This window comes from Heptranchias perlo, chromosome 4, assembly GCF_035084215.1.
Source record: "Heptranchias perlo isolate sHepPer1 chromosome 4, sHepPer1.hap1, whole genome shotgun sequence".
Lineage (NCBI taxonomy): Eukaryota > Metazoa > Chordata > Chondrichthyes > Hexanchiformes > Hexanchidae > Heptranchias > Heptranchias perlo.
This window is the reverse complement of record NC_090328.1, coordinates 73,025,186-73,046,449: the sequence shown is the minus strand read 5'-3', so window position 1 is coordinate 73,046,449 and position 21,264 is coordinate 73,025,186. Positions and strand designations below refer to the sequence as shown.

The following is a 21,264-nucleotide window of genomic DNA, read 5'->3' as shown; positions in this document are numbered from 1 at the left end:
CAGTATTGGTAGGAGTGACCACCGCACAGTCCTTGTGGAGACGAAGTCTCGTCTTCACACTGAGGACACCATCCAATGTGTTGTGTGACACTATCACCGTACTAAATGGGATAGATTCAGAACAGATCTAGCAACTCAAAACTGGGCATCCATAAGGCGCTGTGGGCCATCAGCAGCAGCAGAATTGTATTCCAGCACAATCTGTAACCTCATGGCCCGGCATATTCCTCAATCTACCATTACCAACAAGCCAGGGGATCAACCCTGGTTCAATGAGGAGTGTAGAAGAGCATGCCAGGACAGCACCAGGCATACCTAAAAATGAGGTGCTCACCAGGTGAAGCTACAACACAGGACTACATGCATGCGAAACAGCAGAAGCAACATGCTATAGGCAGAGCTAAGCGATTCCACAACCAATGGATCAGATTAAAGCTCTGCAGTCCTGCCACATCCAGCCATGAATGGTGGTGGACAATTAAACAACTAACAGGAGGAGGAGGCTCCATGAACATCCCCATCCTCAATGATGGTGGCGCCCAGCACGAGTGCAAAAGACAAGGCTGAAGCGTTTGCAACCATCTTCAGCCAGAAGTGCCGCGTGGATGATCCATCTCGGCCTCCTCCCGATATCCCCGCCATCACAGAAGCCAGTCTTCAGCCAATTCGATTCACTCCACGTGATATCAAGAAACGGCTGAGTGCACTGGATACAGCAAAGTCTATGGGCCCCGACAACATCCCAGCTGTAGTGCTGAAGACTTGTGCTCCAGAACTAGCTGCGACTCTAGCCAAGCTGTTCCAGTACAGCTACAATGCTGGCATTTACCCGACAATGTGGAAATTGCCCAGGTATGTCCTATCCACAAAAAGCAGGACAAATCCAATCCGGCCAATTACCGCCCCATCAGTCTACTCTCAATCATCAGCAAAGTGATGGAAGGTGTCGTTGACAGTGCTATCAAGCGGCACTTACTCACCAATAACCTGCTCACCGATGCTCAGTTTGGGTTCCGCCAGGACCACTCGGCTCCTGACCTCATTACAGCCTTAGTCCAAGCATGGACAAAATAGCTGAATTCCAGAGGTGTGGTGAGAGTGACTGCCCTTGACATCAAGGCAGCATTTGACTGACTGTGGCACTAAGGAGCTCGAGTGAAATTGAAGTCAATGGGAATCAGGGGGAAAACTCTCCAGTGGCTGGAGTCATACCTAGCACAAAGGAAGATGGTAGTGGTTGTTGGAGGCCAATCATCTCAGCGCCAGGACATTGCTGCAGGAGTTCCTCAGGGCAGTGTCCTAGGCCCAACCACCTTCAGCTGCTTCATCAATGACCTTCCCTCCATCATAAGGTCAGAAATCGGGATGTTTGCTGATGATTGCACAGTGTTAAGTTCCATTAGCAGCCCCTCAGATAATGAAGCAGTCGTGCCTGCATGCAGCTAGACCTGGACAACATCCAGGCTTGGGCTGATAAGTTGCAAGTAACATTCGTGCCAGACAAGTGCCAGGCAATGACCATCTCAAACAAGAGAGAGTCTAACCACCTCCCCTTGACATTCAACGGCATTGCCATCGCCGAATCCCCCACCATCAACATCCTGGGGGTCACCATTGACCAGAAACTTAACTGGACCAGCCACATAAATACTGTGGCTACGAGAGCAGGTCAGAGTCTGGGTATTCTGCGGCGAGTGACTCACCTCCTGACTCCCCAAAGCCTTTTCACCATCTACAAGGCACAAGTCAGGAGTGTGATAGAATACTCTCCACTTGCCTGGATGAGTGCAGCTCCAACAACACTCAAGAAGCTCAACACCATCCAGGACAAAGCAGCCCACTTGATTTGCACCTCATCCACCAACCTAAACATTCACTTCCTTCACTACCGGCGCACTGTGGCTGCATTGTGTACCATCCGCAGGATGCACTGCAGCAACTCGCCAAGGCTTCTTCAACAGCACCTCCCAAACCCGCGACCTCTACCACCTAGAAGGACAAGGGCAGCAGGCACATGGGAACAACACCATCTGCACTTTCCCCTGCAAGTCACATACCATTCTAATTTGGAAATATATCGTTCCTTCATCGTCGCTGGGTCAAAATCCTGGAACTCCCTACCTAACAGCACTGTGGGAGATACTTCATCACACGGACTGCAGCGGTTCAAGAAGGCGGCTCACCACCACCTTCTCAAGGTCAATTAGGGATGGGCAATAAATGCTGGCCTCGCCAGCGACGCCCACATACCATGAACGAATAAAAAAAAATTTATGGAAAAGATATAGATGCATTGGGGAGGGTGCAAAAAAGATTCACAAGGATACCAGAACTGGGAGGATAACCTTATCAGGAAAGACTGAACATCTGGGGCTCTTTTCTCTAGCAATGAGAAAGCTGAGGGGTGACCCGATAGAGGTCTTTAAGATAACGATAGGGTTTGATAGGCCAGCCGTAGATAAAATGTTTCCACTTGAGGTCATAAATATAAAATCGTTGCTAATAAATCCAATAGAGAATTTAGTAGAAACTTTTTTCCAAAAAGTGGTTGGAATGTGGAACCAGCTAACACATGGAGTAGTTGAGGCAAATGGAATAGATACATTTGAGGGGAAATTAGATAAGCACATGAGGGAGAAATGAATAGAAGCGTATGCTGATAGGATTAGATGAAGTAAGGATCGAGGAGGCTCGTGCGGAGCATAAATGCCAGCATAGACCAATTGGGCCGAGTGGCTTTTTCTGTGCTGTAGTTTCGACGTAGCTCAATTTGGAATGCACTGCCTGGTAGGGTGGTGGAAGTAGAGTCAATGGTAACTTTCAAAAGGGAATTGGATATATACTTGAAAAGGAAAAATTTGCAGGATTGTGGGGAAAGAGCAGGGGAGTGGAATTAATTTGATTGCTCTTTCAAAGAGCCGGCACTGGCACGATTGGCCAAATTGCCTCCTTCTGTGCTGTATGATTCTATGAAGAAACAAGTGAGTCTGGAAATTATTGTCGCTGATATTAGGGACAAATTCTTAACTTGTTTGTATGGCAACCCTCTGTCTGCTATTTTGGCAGAGGTGTTAGCCCAGTTAAAATATACAGATTAATGCTTTTGTTGAAATACCAAAGGAATAATATATGGCCACTTTAAGAGTAGAGAGTAGTAGTCAGCTGAGGCCTAAATGCTGGCTGCATCTCCATGCAAGCATGCTGAAATGCTAACCTTTGGTACTATGGAGTGACATAGTGGGCAACACTCCTCGGAATCACCGTCTATTATTGCCTCCATGTCCATTCTGTAAATCGGACTTTATGATTTCAGCAACTCACCATAAGGACAAAGTTTTGTTCCTTTCTGCGCATTCGATGCTGGCTGAATTCAGCTTATGGTATTTATAGCAATTAACAGGCAATTCAAATGATTGCAAAGTGTGAAACCAACATTATAACAGTTGTGGCATGATTGGTCAGCTTTCTGCAATTCACACTATCAAAATAATGGCCTGTAAATCGCTCCGAGTGGCGAATGAACAGCGCTCACTGCTCCATAGGTTTATACTAACCCACTAACTTACTGCGATCTATACAGCGGGAACTTCCTCCAATAGGAAGCTGAGAAGAGCCCAACGTTAACTCCAGTGAAGCTAGAACCCATGGCAGAAGTGAGATGGTCGATCTCTCTCCTCGACCAATCATCCTTGAACAGCTGCGAAGAGTCAAAACCTTGAAGTACAGGCTGCAACATAAAAAACCAGGAAGTGAAAGCTACAATAAAACTATTTGTAAAAACAGTTATAGACCACGAAAAAAGAGCGGGTAAGAAATAATTGCATTAAATAAAAGAGACAGAAAGAAAAATGGAACAAAGCATTTAAAAAAAACATTTTTAATGAACAAAAACTATTAAAATAAGGAGTAATGAGACTCCACATTTTTAAAAGTTAATTTTTAGTTGTTTGGCAGTTATTAAGACGTAGCATGGCATTTAGGCCTGGTATATTTAAGCGTACCTGTTTTGTGGCAATATTATTTATTTTCCAGCTGAGCAGAAGAGCAATTTGGTGCTGGTCCGTTGATTCTGTTGATTGCAGCCAGCAACATCCCTTTAAGGCAGAGCTGTCAGATCGCTGGCGAACCAGGAAGAGCAAGTTTCGGATTTCCGCGTTTGTCTGTGCATGTGCGAACACCACAACTTGTTCTTCTACTTGGCCACTAACAACGGTGAGCACTGTTGAGCTCACCATTCTTTTTAAAGCAATTTTCGGCCCCATGTTTCACAAAGTTCTGACTGTCAAATCAGTGCCACTTTGTTTGGTGGGTGTTTAATTCTTGAAAACATATACATAAGAAGCCTTTTTTTTGCTAAAAGAGCAAAATATATCCTTTGGTCCTGTAATTACATTCTGAATATATTCCAGAAGCATGTTTCTTCAATAGAATATTCAAAGATTTAAATCTGTTTTTATTTACTGTAAATGTCACTTCAGAAAGTAAACGATGTCAATGAGAGTGAGGGCGGATTTGATCCAAAATAATTGGTAATTATTTACCGTCTGTGTTTTTTTTGTGCTTGGTGTTGTGAAAGACATAACAAATAGAAATACTTAGTAATTCATTGTGTACAATATTATCCAAGGGCAGAACAAAGCAGATCAGATAAATTCTTATCTATCCAGTCATAGACAGAGAATCACCTGTAATGGCTTCTCTTCCCGCTCCCGCACCGTTACCTTTGGAGTCCCCCAAGAATCTATCCTTGGCCCCCTCCTATTTCTCATCTACATGCTGCCCCTCGGCGACATCATCTGAAAACACGTCAGATTCTACATGTACGCTGATGACACCCAGCTCTACCTCACCACCACCTCTCTCAACCTCTCCACTGTTTCTCAATTATCACACTGCTTGTCCGTGGATGAGCAAAAATTTCCTCCAACTAAATATTGTGAAGACCATTGTCATTGATCCCCGCTGCAAACTCCATTCCCTAGCCACTGACTCTATCCCTCTCCCTGACCAAGGTCTGAGGCTGAACCAAACCGTTCACAATCTTGGTGGCCTATTTGACCCCAAGATGAGCTTCTGACCACATATCTGCTCCATCACCAAGACCACCTACTTTAACCTCCATAACATTGCCCATCTCCGCCCCATCTCAGCTCATCTGCTGCTGCAAGCCTCATCCATGCCTTTGTTGCCTCTAGACTCAACTATTCCAAAGCTCTCCTGGCTGGCCTCCCATCTTCCACCCTCCATAAACTTGAGATCATCCAAAAGTATGCTGCCTGCATTCTAACTCGCACCAGGTCCCGTTCACCCATCACCTCAAATGAATATTCAAAGATTTAAATCTGTTTTTATTTACTGTAAATGTCACTTCAGAAAGTAAACGATGTCAATGGGAGTGAGGGCGGATTTGATCCAAAATAATTGGTAATCGGGAGCTCACTGACCTACATTGGCTCCCGATCTGGGAACGCCATGATTTTAAAATTCTCATCCTTGTTTTCAAATCCTTCCATGGCCTCGCCCCTCCCTATATCTGTAACCTCCTCCAGCCCTAGAACCCTCTGAGATCTCTGGGCTCCTCCAATTCTTGCCTCTTGCACATCCCTGATTTTAAGTGCTCCACCATTGGCGGCCGTGCTTTCAGCTGCCTAGGCCCCAAGCTCTAGAATTCCGTCCCTAAACCTCTCCACTTCTCTCTCCTCCTACGTTAAAGGCACTATATAAATGCAAGTTATTTTTGTTGTTGTAAACATGAATTCTAAAATGATTGTTTTTTGGCAGGGGAACATTTATAAGGAAGAAGATGCTGCCAAGGTCACAGTAAAAGAAGAGATAGTTGAGATCCTGGATGGACTAAAAATTGATAAAGAGGAGGTATTACAAAGGCTGGTTGTACTTAAAATAGATAAGTCACCCGGTCCGGATGGGATGCATCCTAGGTTGCTGAGGGAATTAAGGGTGGGAATTGCGGAGATACTGGCCATAATCTTCCAGTCAACCTTAGATACGGGGGTGGTGCCAGAGGACTGGAGAATTGCAAATATTACATCCTTGTTCAAAAAAGGGTGTAAGGATAAACCCAGCAACTACAGGCCAGTCAGTTGAACCTCGGTGGTGGGGAAACTTTTAGAAACAATAATCCCGGATAAAGTTAATAGTCACTTGTACAAGTGTGGATTGATTAAGGAAAGCCAGCATGGATTTGTTAAAGACAAATCATGTTTAACTAACTTGATAGAGTTTTTTGAGAAGGTATTGGAGGGGGTCGATGAGGGCAATACGGTTGACGTGGTGTATATGGACATCCAAAAGGCTATTGATAAAGTGCCGCATAATAGGCTTGTCATCAAAGTTGAAGCTCATGGAATAAAAGAGGCAGTGGCAGCATGGATACAAAATTGGCTAAGTATCAGGAAACAGAAAGTAGTGGTGTATGGTTGTTTTTCGGACTGGACGGAGGTGTACAGAGGTGTTCCCCAGGGGTTGGTTCTAGGACCACTGTTTTTCTTGATATATATTAATGACTTGGACTTGGATGTACCGGGCACGATTTCAAAATTTGCAGATGACACAAAACTTGGAAGTGTACTGAACAGTGAGGAGGATAGTGATAGACTTCAAGAGGGCATAGACAGGGTGGTGGAATGGGCGGACACGTGGCAGATGAAATTTAACCCAGAAATGTGTGATGTGATACATTTTTGTAGGAGGAATGAGGAGAGGCAATATAAACTAAAGGGCACAATTCTAAAGTGGGTGCAGGAACAGAGAGACCTGGGGGTATATGTGCACTGATCTTTGAAGGTGGCAGGGCAAGTTGAGAAAGCGGTTAAAAAAGCAGCCGGGATCCTGGGCTTTATAAATAGAGGCATAGAGCACAAAAGCAAGGAGGTTATGATGAACCTTTATAAAACACTGGTTCAGCCACAACTGGAGTAATGTGTCCAGTTCTGGGCACCAGACTTTAGGATGGATGTGAAGGCCTTAGAAAGGGTGCAGAAGAGATTTACTAGAATGATTCCAGGGATGAGGGACTTTAGTTACGTGGATAGACTGCAGAAGCTGGGGTTGTTTTTCTTGGAACAGAGAAGGTTGCGAGGAGATTTGATAGAGGTATACAAAATCATGGAGGGTCTAGATAGAGTAGAGAGAAACTGTTTCCAATGGCGGGAGGGTCAAGAACCAGAGGACATGGATTTAAGGTGATTGGCAAAAGAACCAAAGGTGATATAAGCAAAAACTTTTTAACGCAGCGAGTGGTTATGATCTGGAATGCAATGCCTGAGGGGATGGTGGAGGCAGATTCAATCATGGCCTTCAAAAGGGAACTAGAAAAGTACTTGAAAGGAAAAAAAATTGCAGGGCTACGGGGAGAGGCCGGGGGAGTGGGACTTGCTGGATTACTCTTGCAGAGAGCTGGCACGGACTCGTCGGGCCGAATGGTGTCCTTCCATGCTGTAACCATTCTATGATTGTATGATTCTATGATAAGACAGCAACAGAACGATAGATTTGTTTAGAATTTTTTTTAAGAACAACAGAAATGTAATAAAATGAAAAGAACAACTTTGGGAAAGCACTTTTTAGAAAGTAATTTTCAACAAAAAAAGTACAAATTATATTTTTCAATTCAGAATAAAGGATTGTGCAGAACAAAAAGTCAAATGGCAAATTACTTGAGAACTGAACAAAGCATTTGCAAACTGAGGTTTACAATAAAACTATTTTGCGGATTGTGCTTTGAGGACAATAGCTCTGGTATAGGTGGGGCAAAGAATCAAACTCAATGTGCAGCTCCACTGAAAAACATACAGTACCATCGAAATACAAGTTAAAATAAATGCACGTGACCTCCAGAAAGTTTTTGTCAAGCGAATGATGTTGGACACAGCGGGCTCGAATTTAGCAGGCCTGCGGGTTCCCAGCGCGTGGTCCTCCGGGAGCGTGGTCAACACGCTCGGCGAAATAAGTGGGTTGCCCGCGCGATCGTAGCAGGCAACCCACTAATAGGAATCAATTACCTGCTCCTCCGGGGTCCACGGCGCTGGCCTGTGCGTCAGGCGGGCTGCGCATGCGCAGTACGATCTGTCAGCTGGAGGCTCTCTAGTTAAAGGGGCAGTCCTCCACTGACAGATGCTGCAACCAATGGAACAAATTGCAGCATGGAGCAGCCCAGGGGGAAGGCAGCTCCCAGTTTAATGATGCCTCACCCCAGGTATCATCAGATGGGGTGAGGAGGAGGGGGAGGACAGAGATCTTCCACCCGGCGGGCGGGAGGAAGCGGCCTGCCTCTGCCACCAAGAAGGCCTGGCTCGAGGTGGCAGAGGGGGTCACCTGCGCCACCAACATATGGCCCACCTGCTTACAGTGCAGGAGGCGCTGCAATGACCGCAGTAGGTCAGCCGCAGTGAGAACACGAAGTCTTTCCCCTACACTCCGTCTGCCACAACACTGCCCCCACCCCACATCTCCTTCGGCACCGCCAACACTATTCTGTAATATCACCCTTCATACCCACTCAAACCCCATCCTCATCTTACCTCCACCTACTCACCTCGCCAGTACTCATCCTGCCACTAACACGCAACCCAATCCTCATACAATCTCATTGCTCCATCCCATACTCACCCTCTCGTGCATCTCCCTCACGGCCAGCCTCACTCAACCTGCCACCACCTGTGCTGCAGCCACAGGGCATGCATCACACATGTGCAGTAGGCAGCGTAAGGCAAACGTGTCGTGAGCATGAAGGGGGTGCACAAGGGTGTCTGAGGGTTTGTCATGGGTGTTACCTATATTGAGTTTCAGAGCAACAAACAGCACACATTATATTGACACCACCACTGCCATGTCTCCGTGAATCCTGTCCGTTGTGTCCAATAATGCCCGCTCCTGGGTATCACTATGAGGACCCACCACTGATGCCACCCATCGTGTTACTGCAGAGTAGGTGCAGGTGTATTTGCAGGGCTCGTCCGCGCAGACGACTGAGAGACATCGGCGGTGTAGCCGGCTGAACCCTGGACGGATGCGGAGGAGAAGGTGTGGAGGGCAGTGGTGACTTTGCCAGCGACAGGTAAGCAGTTGGTGCTGGGGCCAGCCAGGAGCAGCTCGGCATGAAAGAGCCTGCAGATCTCCACGACTACATGTCGAGCGAATCTGCGCCTCCCTGTGCACTGCTGCTCGGAGAGGTCCGGGGAGCTGCGCCTCGGTCTGTGGACACTGTGGCGAGGGTAGTGCCCTCTGCGATGCGTCTCTCTCTGCGGTAGCCCTCCCTCCTGCTGTGCAGGTGGGCGTGCAACAACACCGTGTTGGGGGGCTCCACGTCTCTGCGGCGGACGGCGTGGACTGCGAGGCTGCAGGGGCTGGTCATGCTGTTCGTCCTCCGAGGGTGTCCACACACCACCCATCTGGCAGGTGTTGGTCTGAGGGGTTATGCAGGGTAGGTGGGTGGTTCCTCGGACTGGGGCTGCGGTTTCGTGTCGGTCTGTCCTCTGGCTTGGCGGGGGGTGGTGGGGGGCAGGGGTTGCCCTATGTGACGCGGTGGCCTCCTGCGTGGGTGAGGGCTCTCCCCCGTGGAGTGCACCTTGGCACCTGCCACAGGCTGGTGGCTGCAACACGCCTGGTTGGAGGGAGACTGTTTCCCCCAGTGTGTGAAGCTCACTGCCTTGAACCTAAAATCCCACACTTCCTCTTTTGACAGCTGATTCAGCTCATTAACTGACCTCAACAAGCAAGGTAAGTACTCTCAAGTGGAACCCCGCTGGCTTTAATTGCCTGCGGGATTCCCACCAGCGGGGCTTGCGCGCGCAGCCCCGCACGTCAGCGCGGTACCCGGAAGTGGCCGGGATTTCGTCGCGATCCGGTCACGTGACCGGATATCGGGATTTTCCGGGCCCCCCCGCTGGAAACCCGCCGGAAACCCGACGCCAAAATCGAGCCCAGCATCACTGAAACTCTGATCAGACTGCTCTACCTGTGGAGGTGGAGTAGAGCAGACCTTAAGTTTGAAAAAAAAGTATGCCAATGTCAGGAGTCCAAGACTCTGACCCAAATTATGTGGATGGGGTCATTTGCATGATCAAGGCAGACAACCCATGCCTGTAAGGGCAGATCATCAATGCCCGCCCTGATCAACTGGTGTAATTCAAAGCAGCTTTGTGAGATAGACCCTTTCTTGGACCAAAGATGAAGGTAAGATTTTATTATCGTTAGCTCATTAGGAAGCTTTTTGCTTTGATTACAAAGGGAATCAATCCCTTTGAGGAACGCTTACCTTTGGCTGGGAGACTTGGACAGGGGAGTGAGCTTGGTCTTGGGTGGTAGTGCAAAACGGGTAATAGCGAATCGACTGCCCGTTTTACACTCGGCCCAACTTTCCTTTCCACAGTGGAAAATCTGATGTGTTTGTAAGAAGAAATAGAGGCTGCATGAGAGATGCCGTGTCCCCACCCACCCGCATTTGCCAACAGTGGTGAACATAGCTTGCTTTGGCAAACAATTAATATGTGTGAAGGCTTCTATTCCCAAAGGAAGCTGGGCAGCAGACTCACTGGCATCACTGAGATCTGTGAATATCAGACTAGTTGTCATTTTGGACGCTAACTCAGAAGCATCCCAGTCACATAAAAGTACTTCATGTTTTTAATGGCAATGCATGACAGAATCATAGAAAGGTTACAGTATGAAAGGAGGTCATTAAGCCCATCGAGTCCGTGCCAGCTCTATTCAAGAGCAATCCAGCTAGTCCCACTCCCCCGTCCTATTCCCGTATCCAGCAAATGTTTTCCTTTCAAGTACTTATCCAGTTCCCTTTTGAAAGGCCATGATTGAATCTGCCTCCACCACCCCCTCGGGCAGTGCATTCCAGATCCTAACCACTCGCTGGGTAAAGAAGTTTTTCCTCATGTCACCTTTGGTTCTTTTGCCAATCACTTTAAATCTATGTCCTCTGGTTCTTGACCCATCTGCCAATGGGAACAATTTCTCTCAATCTATTCTGTCTAGACCCTTCATGATTTTAAATCATTCTAGTAAATCTCTTCTGCACCCTCTCTGAGGCCTTCACATCTTTCCTGAGGGGCAGTGCCCAGAACTGGACACAATACTCCAGTTGTGGTCGAACAGTGTTTTATAAACTTCCTTGCTTTTACACTCTATGCCCCTATTTATAAAGCCCAGGATCCCGTCTGCTTTTTTAACCGCTTTCTCAACCTGCCCTGCCTCCTTCAACGATTTGTGCATATATAACCCAAGATCTCTCTGTCCCTGTAACCCTTTTAGAATTGTGCCCTCCAGTTTATATTGCCTCTCCTTGTTCTTCCTACCAAAATGTATCACTTCGCATGTTTCATAGAATCATAGAAAATTGCAGTACAGAAGGAGGCCATTCGGCCCATCATGTCCGTGTGGGCTGGAAAAGAGCTATCCAGCTTAATCCCACTTTCCAGCACTTGGTCCGTAGCCTTGTAGGTTATGGCACTTCAAATGCACATTCAAGTACTTTTCAAATGAGTTGAGGATTTCTGCATCTACCACCCTTTCAGGCAGTGAGTTCCAGACCCCCACCACCCTCTGGATGGAAAAAATTCTCCTCAGCTACCATCTAATCCTTCTATCAATTACTTTAAATCTATGTTCCCTGGTCACTGCCCCCTCTGCTAAGGGAAATAGGTCCTCCTTATCCACTCTTTCTAGTCCCATCATAATTTTATATACCTCAATTGAATCTCCCCTCAGCCTCCTTTGTTCCAAAGAAAACATCCACAGCCTATCCAATCTTTTCTCTTGGCTAAAATTCACCAGCCCTGGCAACATCCTTGTAAATCTCCTCTATACCCTCTCTAGTGCAATCATATCTTTCCTGTAATGTGGTGACCAGAACTCTATGTAGTACTCAAGCTGTGGCCTAACCAATGTTTTATACAGTTCTAGCATAACCTCCTTGCTCTTATATTCTATGCCTCGGCTAATAAAGGAAAGTATCCCGTATGCCTTTTTAACCACCTTATCTACCTGTCCTGCTATTTTCAGGGATCTGCGGACATGTGCTCCAAGGACCCTTTATTCCTCTACACCTCTCAGTATCCCATTTATTGTGTATTCCCTTGCCTTGTTTCTCAGTATGTCAGGGTCATCAACAGCCATTACACTTGGATTTATTACACCTGCCTCGATGCCACCATAGACATCTGCAGGCCTTGGAACATCTACCTGGCAACGACTCTTCTTCACAGGTCTGGATATTGGAGAACCAGATGCAGAGCTGGTTCTATCTGCTACTTTGAATGAGCCTGTTCTGTGGTTTGTAGCCTAAGCCACAATCTGATAGAATGTTTATTTTACTGTTTTCCAAAATATAGGAGATTTAAAAAGTGCTCCTGACATATCCATTAAGCTGAATAGAACAATCAAGGTTTCTGTTTGATCCCTGGGCTTGCTACATTACCTATTATTAGGCATAAAAAGTTTTAATCCAGGCTGTAGTGAACAAGGCTTGCCTATGGGGCTGAGTATTAGGAAAATACCAGTAAAAACCCAAGAACTTAACATGAAGCATTTGATGATGCACTTGAAAACAAGAACTTACAATGTGGATAAACATACACAAGCCTCAATCTTTGACCTACTGCTCTGGGGCACAGGGAATCCACAAGGCCTGAATTTACTCATGATTTCTTGTGAGTTTGGGACTTAAAACAAGTGCACAAGCAATTTTGGAGGTGGATTATTACATAGGACCCATTAGTGACCAAAAGAGGCTGGTGGCAAGGCAATGGAAAATTAGGCTGCTGGCCTCATTTGCATGTTACCGGCGATCTGTGGGCACCAATCGTGGCCCCAGAGGCAGCTTGCCGGTCATGTGTGGTGGGTGGGGAATGAAATCTGCTTGCTGAGGCTCCAGCCTCAGGGAGGGAAGGTAATCAAGAGGGGGCGAGTGCCTGCAGTTTTAATGTGGAGCCATGAGGCGCACTCCGGATCCTTACCTTTTGGGTGGCAGCCTCCAGAAGTCCCTTTAAGAACCATTGGCTTGGCTGTTAAGCGCCTGAGAAAATTGCTTGCAACATGCACAGTGCATGCTGCAGTTAGTTGCAATCCAATTTCACAAAGGGGCTTAAAACAAGGTTTAGGCCCCCAAGTTGCATAAGCAACAGGCCAAAAGCCACTTTCAGGCAAGCTTCGTGGACGACTACAGGGCACCCTAACCATTATGGCATGGAGTGCACTTCCGGTGCAGACTGACCGCGCACACGCCGCCCGTTACATTGGGCCCTGCAGCGCCTGGTTTACAACTGAAAAGCAGGCGCTGTGCAATCACGTCTCGAGGTCATCGAGTTTACACAGCAGTGAACTCTGAACTTGTTTAAACATCATAGTATTTTAAACTATTTTGATAAAAAGATGAAATACTAGTGGAACCCCTGTGGCATTGCTCACTATGAATCAGAGGATTCTGTTTTATAACAACAGAAGCATTATGCTGCCTATTATTAAAAAACAAACAGCAGTAAGTGGGCTGGGTTAAACATAGATCAAATGGATGTGACATTTTCTCTGTTATGTATTACTGACTTCCTTCCCTGGGAAATGACCCTGCAAAGCTGTCATGGGAAGAATCTGATTCACCCATTTTAGAAAATTTATACTTTACAGACAGCAATTCTACTGTAAAACTGGGCGGAATTTTGAAAATAATTTTTAGAAGATGTGTGCTATTAACTTGAGGATCATTTTTAGATACTCATTTTGCTAAATGTGAAAAAGAAGCCCCCTCTCTGGAGTCTGTTTCTTAAAGGTTCTCTCTTTTATCATCTGCTTCTCCTGCTCCTTAACTGAACAGTTGTTTGTCTGTTTTTAAGACGTTGAATAATTTAAAAATAAGTATTGGAATCAGCCATGGCATTTAGAAGTGCTCTTTTAAAATTATATTGTGCTGGAATTGGAGGACCCAGGATAATCAGGATAGCTAATGGAGCCCCGAGGGCAGACCTGTAGAACTCTGTTAATAATAGTAATAATGAGATATAATATTTTTGCTCTCTTTTTCTCTGAAGTGGAGTAAACTATCTTGGGACTAACACAGACTGACCTGATTGCCCTACATGTGAGGCACAGGTCTAGATCGGCACTAGATGCTTTTCTGTTCAATCCCAAAGGAGGGAAGACTGTGCGTAAATGCCACTAATTTTCTATCAGAATAGAATTATCTTGCACTGGGAGACCAAGACTGCTCACTCTTCACAACTGCTCTCTGTCTTTTTCAAAATTATTTTTGAAAGGCAAGTGGGCATTGCCATAAGAGAGAGGATGGCAGAAATGCCAGCCTTGTGCTGTGGACCCTGCTATCCTGCTGGGCACAGCTGACTTGCATCTTTCAGTCCTGCTTCATGTGATTCAATGTTCTCAGTGACACAGAGGTCAACTTTCCAGTTCTTGTGTGCCTGAATTCGACACTACATGTTCAGCTCAGAAAACATTGACTTAGCTTATGAAACAAACATTTTCAGGCCAAGATACGCCGGTGTAATTGTCGTGGCATGGGACTTCCATCTGCCCAGTCAGCCCAGGGTTATTGACAAGTGTAAATATGTTTTGCATATTATTTAAGATTTTATATATTTGCTATGTTATAAATTATGGCCCCAAATACCGGCCCTTACTTGAGGTCGCGGTAGAGAGCTGGTGTAAATAGAATGGAAGAGGAAAGGTGATGGCTAGAAATGGGTGGGACCTGCAAACGCCAGGACTTGTCCTGAAGATGATACACAGGGAATTCCCACAGGGCAGCAGTTCTGCCCACACCCCCAACCGAAGGCCTGTGGAATGGCACCAGATATTTGGCTGCTTCCACTTCCTGTGCCCCAAGTGACTTGTACACTGATACCAGGTCAATGGAGCACTGTAAGTTGCGCCTACAGTCGTGCTCTGGGCTATGATTCCAGCCTGGAACACTTCAGAAATTGCGTAACATCCGCCCCCTTATAAGAGGGTCAGATTTCCAGAGGTCTTACTATTGTTAACTGAGCCCGCTGGCTGCATTCCCACATGGCTTTCAAATGCCATATTTTGTACCCCAAGAGAATGCCCAAGATGTGCCTATACTGGCACAGGCGCTTGCCTGTTTTATAATAATTTCCTGATTCTATCATTTCCAGCAGGATTAGGATAGCCATACAACGGCACAGTGCGATTCTCACTCCACCATATTTACGGCAGCAAAACAGGATCTCAGATATTCAGGGTCAATATTTTTAGCTGTATTTGGCCAGATATCTGTACAAACAACATGACTGTCAAAAGAACTGAGGAAAAATGTTTGAATGATTTCATTGTTTTGTGGCAGTTGTTGGTTTTTGATTGCTAACTTCAACATTTTAATGATTGGTTCACTTTGTGCAGTTTGCAATTATAACCTTTTCTGACTATTTATATTTGAGCAAATTAGCATGATTAACCTAATCAGGTGCAAGTGTGACAGACACTTTGCATATGTTACACTTTAATGTGTGACATGTGACATTTTCAAGTTTGATGTACCCCCTCCCATGCATTACAGAAACACAATAAATGTAAAACCTTTAATTATATAGATTTCTATTAGAAATGGAGTAGTCTGAGAAACAGGTGTAATGACCATTTATATCCTGAGCAAAATACAGTGTAATTACGTATTTCAGAGAGTAATTCAAGCCAAATGGAACTGCCATAGAAGCTGTAAAGTGTTATTCGAAACTAAACCTACAGAGATGGAGTTATAATGAAAAAGCAAAAGTGTCTTGAAACAAATGGAAATTACTGCAATACAACACTGCAAAGTACAAAGAGCAATAGATGAGGAATGAAAGAAAAGTTGCCTTGGAGACATTAATGTCAAGATGCAAGAATTACCACTGAATTGATTGAGAGGATGTAATTTATGTGAACCCTTTACTACAAAAAGCAAAAAAGTTATTCTGAAATGTTACAATATAATAGTTTTTTTATAATAGTTTTTCTCACACAACAGCAAACTCTTCACAAAAGAAATTGGCTGAATGCTTAGGAAATCTCTTTTTGAATTATAACATAACAACATCTGCCAAGGTGACACAAGTAATGTCTTTGTTGACTTTGTCCCAACTTGATTCAAATCTGTCTTTACAATCAAATATCAATAGGTGAAAGGAAAGTTCTGTTCTCTGATGTTTTTAAGCACCTGCTAGAATAACAAGAGCCTACATTTCAGGCAATATTATGGTACGATTACATCTATCTACCAGAAAGAAACTACCAAATTATCGGATTGCAATTGTCGGATCCCAGCAAAACTGGGACTGTGGACACAGGGAGTCAACTCTGGAGGCTGTTTAGCTCCAAGTCAAAAAATTGAGCCACCATTGATCGAAAGCCTCACTGAACCAAACATATTGACACCGTGGCTACAAGAGCAAGGCAGTGGCTGGATACTCCACAACGAATGGCTCACTTCATGACTCCCCGAAGCCTCTCCACCATTGATAAAACTCATCAGCATTGTGATGCACTACTCGACCTGGATGGGTGCAGCCACAACAACACTCAAGATGCTCAACACACCCCAAGACAGAGCAGTTTGCTTGATCGACACCTCTAGCATTAGACCCAATATCCACACCCTTAATTAATAGTGTACTGTGGCTGCAGTATGTACTATCTACAAGATGCACTGCAGCAACTCACCAAGCTGGCTTCACAGTACCTCCCCCTTCCCCCCACCCCCCCCTCTGACCTTGACCACCAAGAAGGACAAGAGTAGCAATATCAAGATAATACAATTACCTCCAAGTTCCCTTCCTGATTCAGACATATATCTCCATTCCTTCATTGTTGCTGGGTCAGTATCCTCGAGTTCCCTACCATACACCATTATGGGAGCACCATCAGCAAAAGGAGTGCAGCCCACCACCACCACCTTCTCAGGACACTATAGATGGAAAATAAATGCAGCTGTGCAAGAAAACAATAGGTGTAGATGGAGGTGCAGCAGACATTTTGGACGCAAAAGATTTATAAGAACCATATGTTGTTTGTGTCTTTTCTGATAGTCTTTTTCTAATAACCATTTGTTGTTAATAAAGAAGGCTGAAGGTTTACTTGGAGATGGTGTACCTGGTTACCGCCTTCGTCCCTTCCGACACTGCGTGCTTAGCTAGCTCCCTGGGCAGCAGCAGGTGCACGGCGGTCTGGATCTCCTGGGAGCCATTGGTATGTCTTTTGTTGTAATGGGCCAGGCAGTAAGCCTCACCCATGATGTGCTTGAAAATATCGTTCACAAAGGTGTTCATGATGCTCATGGCCTTGGAGGAGATGCCGGTGTCGGGGTGAACCTGCTTCATCACTTTGTAGATGTAAATCGAGTAACTCTTCTTCCTTGACTTTCTTCGCTTCTTCCCGCTGGCACTTTATTCAAGGTTTTCTTGACGCCCTTCTTGCAAGTTGTTTTCTTCTCCTCAGGCATCGTCACGCTCTCTTTCAGAGGCTGAAGTAGTATTTTAACCAACTGCATTTTTTCTTTTGTTGTTTTTATGGAGGAGATTTCAACAGTCATAACAGCTTCAAAGAATACCACACCTTGATCTCTGAGCCAAATTACAGGCTGAGGACGTAAATAATACTTGTGCAGTAACCGAGCCACAGTTGCTGCTAAAGTTTCGTTAGTTGATCAAGATATACCAATCAGAAATTAAAGAAAATGAACACTGGGGTCAGAAGCTGGTACAGAGGGCAACCCAAGGACAAAAGCTACATGAAAATGGCACATTGCCTGAATGGTACAAATAATTGCCATCTGTACAAAGTCAAACTGTTGCTGGGTGATTTTTATTTCCACTAGATTTTTTAATAAAAGGCTACCATCATTTAATTGTTAACTGTACCTGCATTTTATGTATATTCAAATTACATGAACTAACATTACATTAAAAATAGAAAAAAAGACTTACAATTAAACATGAATTTACAATATATATTTAAAAAATCGGGGGTGTCAGAAACTGGCAGTGGGCCTGGCCCAGTGCATCATATGTGTGCAAACTTAAGTCAAGACTCAGGCACACTGATGCATTAAACTGTCTGACTGTATTTAGAAGGTCAAGGGCGGAGATCAGAGTGCTGGCAGTAGATTTTAAGGGTATTAAGGGATATGGGCCTAAGGCAGGTATATGGAGTTAGATCACAGATCAGCCATGATCTTATCAAATGGTGGAGCAGGCACGAGGGGCTGAATGGCCTACTCCTGTTCCTATGTTCCTATGTTCCTAGATCCACAAACTGTGGAAAAAGTGGTTACCGCCAGTTGAATGAAGGCCTGTAAGTTTAATGTAGATGGTGCTATCCACTGTGTGGGATCCACACCTTAGGAGTCGGTACTACAGTAAAGTAAAAACTTTTGGTCTATCAACAACATCATGGGAAATCAACTAGAACTACTAAATTAAAGTATCCGCTCAGCAATCTCATGTGGATGAAATTCCACGTGGGTGGAAATTTTCCAACAGTAGATGGGTACCTGGAAACTGTAGGAAGGCTTTCATCTCTTTATCCACCAACTTTCTGGTAGTAATGGGATGAGCAAGTCCAGAAAATTGGGCAGGGATCTATGCCTGTGGATCCGCAGCCATTTCTGCACTATAGCAATGCATCACTCCAGTGCTCGAGGCCTGTAGGAGCAGCTATTTTTCTGCCCCACCCCTCCCGCCCTTAATGCCCATGGCAGGCTCTCTGACGCAGGTATGAACTCTTCTGGAAACCTGGAGAAGAAATCAATTTAGGCTGCCTTTAGGAAACTTGCTGGCATCAGCGGCAGGACAGTCAGGTGGGCACAAAGCCCATCTCACCAAATTAACACTGGTGACACCAGCACTGAGGAAAATGCCAGTTTATGAGTCAACATGCCCAATGATTGGGGCCTGAGGTTACAGGTTTCCAATCTCTATTTGCAGCATAGGAAACAGGTTCCCGAAGCTGTTGAAAAATGCCACTTAAGTTAATTATTAGGGGGTTGATCCAACTAAGTTGGCCACATTACAGTTTCTGCATGCTTAAAAAGCCCACAAGTTGGTGCCCGTAGGTCCAGCTGAGACTTTGCTCTAAGGAGTTGAAGTATCGCTAAACCCAGTATCATTGAAACTGCAATGAAATTTATTTTATGGCAGCTGACACCACCCTTTCAAATGAGGCACAGAACAACGGAGAGTCAGGAAAATCTGATTGCCACCTTTTTTTTGTTAAACTTACACCAAAGCCAATAACATCACATACTACTCTCACTGATACCAGATCACGCATACTCTCCCATCCAAACAACCTATCACCCATCGAAAACATTACATACACTTGCATTTCACAATGGACTTTGCCCTTTACCTGGAAGGTAAAGCAAGTACATCCATTAGTACACAATAAGTTTTCCAATGAGACAATCTGGTTGGAAGTGTGAACGGAGCAAAAATAATTCTAGAGATTTGCTATGTACCACCAGATCAAAGTAAATAGAAAGACAGGTTACTCTATAAAGAGATCAGGAAAAAATGCGCATACATAGAGAGGGGTTTTAACCAACTTAATATAAACTGAGAATATCCAAGCAGTCTGGAATCTGAGCTAATAAATGTAATGCATGATTGTTTTCTGACCCAGTGTATTAGGGATCTAGAAGAGATAATTCACATTGTGACCTGGCAATGCAAGTAACCCAAATTACATAGTGGGAATCAAATTTGACATGATTTTAGATGAAATTATACCACAAACCAATACTAGAATTATACCACAAACCAATACTTAGGTATATAACTTTAGAAGGACCAATTTTAAAGAAATGAAGAACTCCAACAAATTGACTGATGGGTAGCTGTTAAGAAAATCTCAATTGAGGACAGTGATAAAAAATAAACATTTTGTCTATTATTCCTTATCTTTCTTTGTGTACCATAGTTTAAATTCATTATAAAAAATCACATTCAAAATGAAAGTTTTATTTTCATTTAAAAGCTAACAAATTGTCTAGTGAGATGCAAAGATTAAAGCATCCTTAACATGCAAATATTTTGATTGCAAAGCTTGTCAAGTATGAATGTATCACTAGAAGCAATCATGGTAATCCAATCAAGGAGATTGCTCTAGTCGTGACCTAAAGTAAATCAATTGAATTAATGGTGCTTTGATAAGGTGTCATCAGACTGTATAGATGGCCTGTAACACAGATTTTCAATGTTTACAATTTTCATCAAACAGCAAATGTTGCCAATGCCTATCTTTAAAGGGTGAGTTTTAGTGAGTATAAAAGTCTTTCATGTTTCATGTATCAGCAATTTGGTTTTGTCTGGCCATAAGGTGTCGGGACAGAATGCGACTCCATGGGCATGCGCCTATATAAATCCTGCAGAGACGGCAATCTATTGGTTTGCTAAGGAATTCAACTGCTATCGACAAAGAAGTAAAAACAGAAAATACTGGAAACACTAAGCAGGTCAGACAGTATCTGTGGAGAGAGAAACAGAGTTAACTTTTCAGGTCGATGACCTTTCATCAGAGCTGGAAGATTTGAGAGATGAACAGTTTTTTATTTCAGCATTCCAGCATCAGCAGTATTTTGCTTTTTATCTAAAAAGAAGTGTTTGTTTATCCCAAGTCCAAAAAAAGTTTTCATAGGATTTCAAGAGTCTGGTTTGTCTGTTTCTAACGCTTTCTAGCTCCAGGCTGTTGTAATCAAACTGATTCAATGGGGTTGATTTTAACCCTCCCCAAACAGACGAGTGGGCAGCTAAAAACAAGCAGGTTATTTACCCACTCAGAACTCGACCTTCTCCAATATTAACCTGGAGGGTTCTGCAGGCAGATGATGAACCCGCCTAAAGCAGGCAGCAGCCTCACGAATTTATGTAAATCGGGATCAATAGGACCCCAATAACATTTTTCCGGAGTCTGAGCGGGGAAGCTGCCACTGCTTTCCTGCCAGGCTGAAATTGGCCTTGCCACCAACTGCCAACCTAAGAGGCCCTCCAGGTTAGTCAAAAAAATCCTTTTGTGGGGCCAGGAGAAGTAGGAGAACTCATCTGGGCCCCACAAAGAAAGTCACAGTCTCTCCTGCCCCAGACACCCCCTCATTTCCCTCCTGCAAGACCCTCCCTAAACCTCCTCCCCACCACTTACCTGGAAGCCAGCGGGCGCCCCGATCTTCACCTGCCAGCAGCCGCTCTGCACCCTCTTCCTGCCCATTTTGGCCTCCTGCTGCCTCTGGCAGGG

At 44.8% G+C, this 21,264-nt stretch overlaps 1 pseudogene; it reads right to left on the bottom strand.

Moving 5' to 3' along the window:
* Positions 1 to 17,108: 17,108 nt before the first annotated feature.
* LOC137320518 (histone H2B-like) lies at positions 17,109 to 17,476 on the bottom strand (annotated as a pseudogene).
* Between the last annotated feature and the right edge of the window lie 3,788 nt (positions 17,477 to 21,264).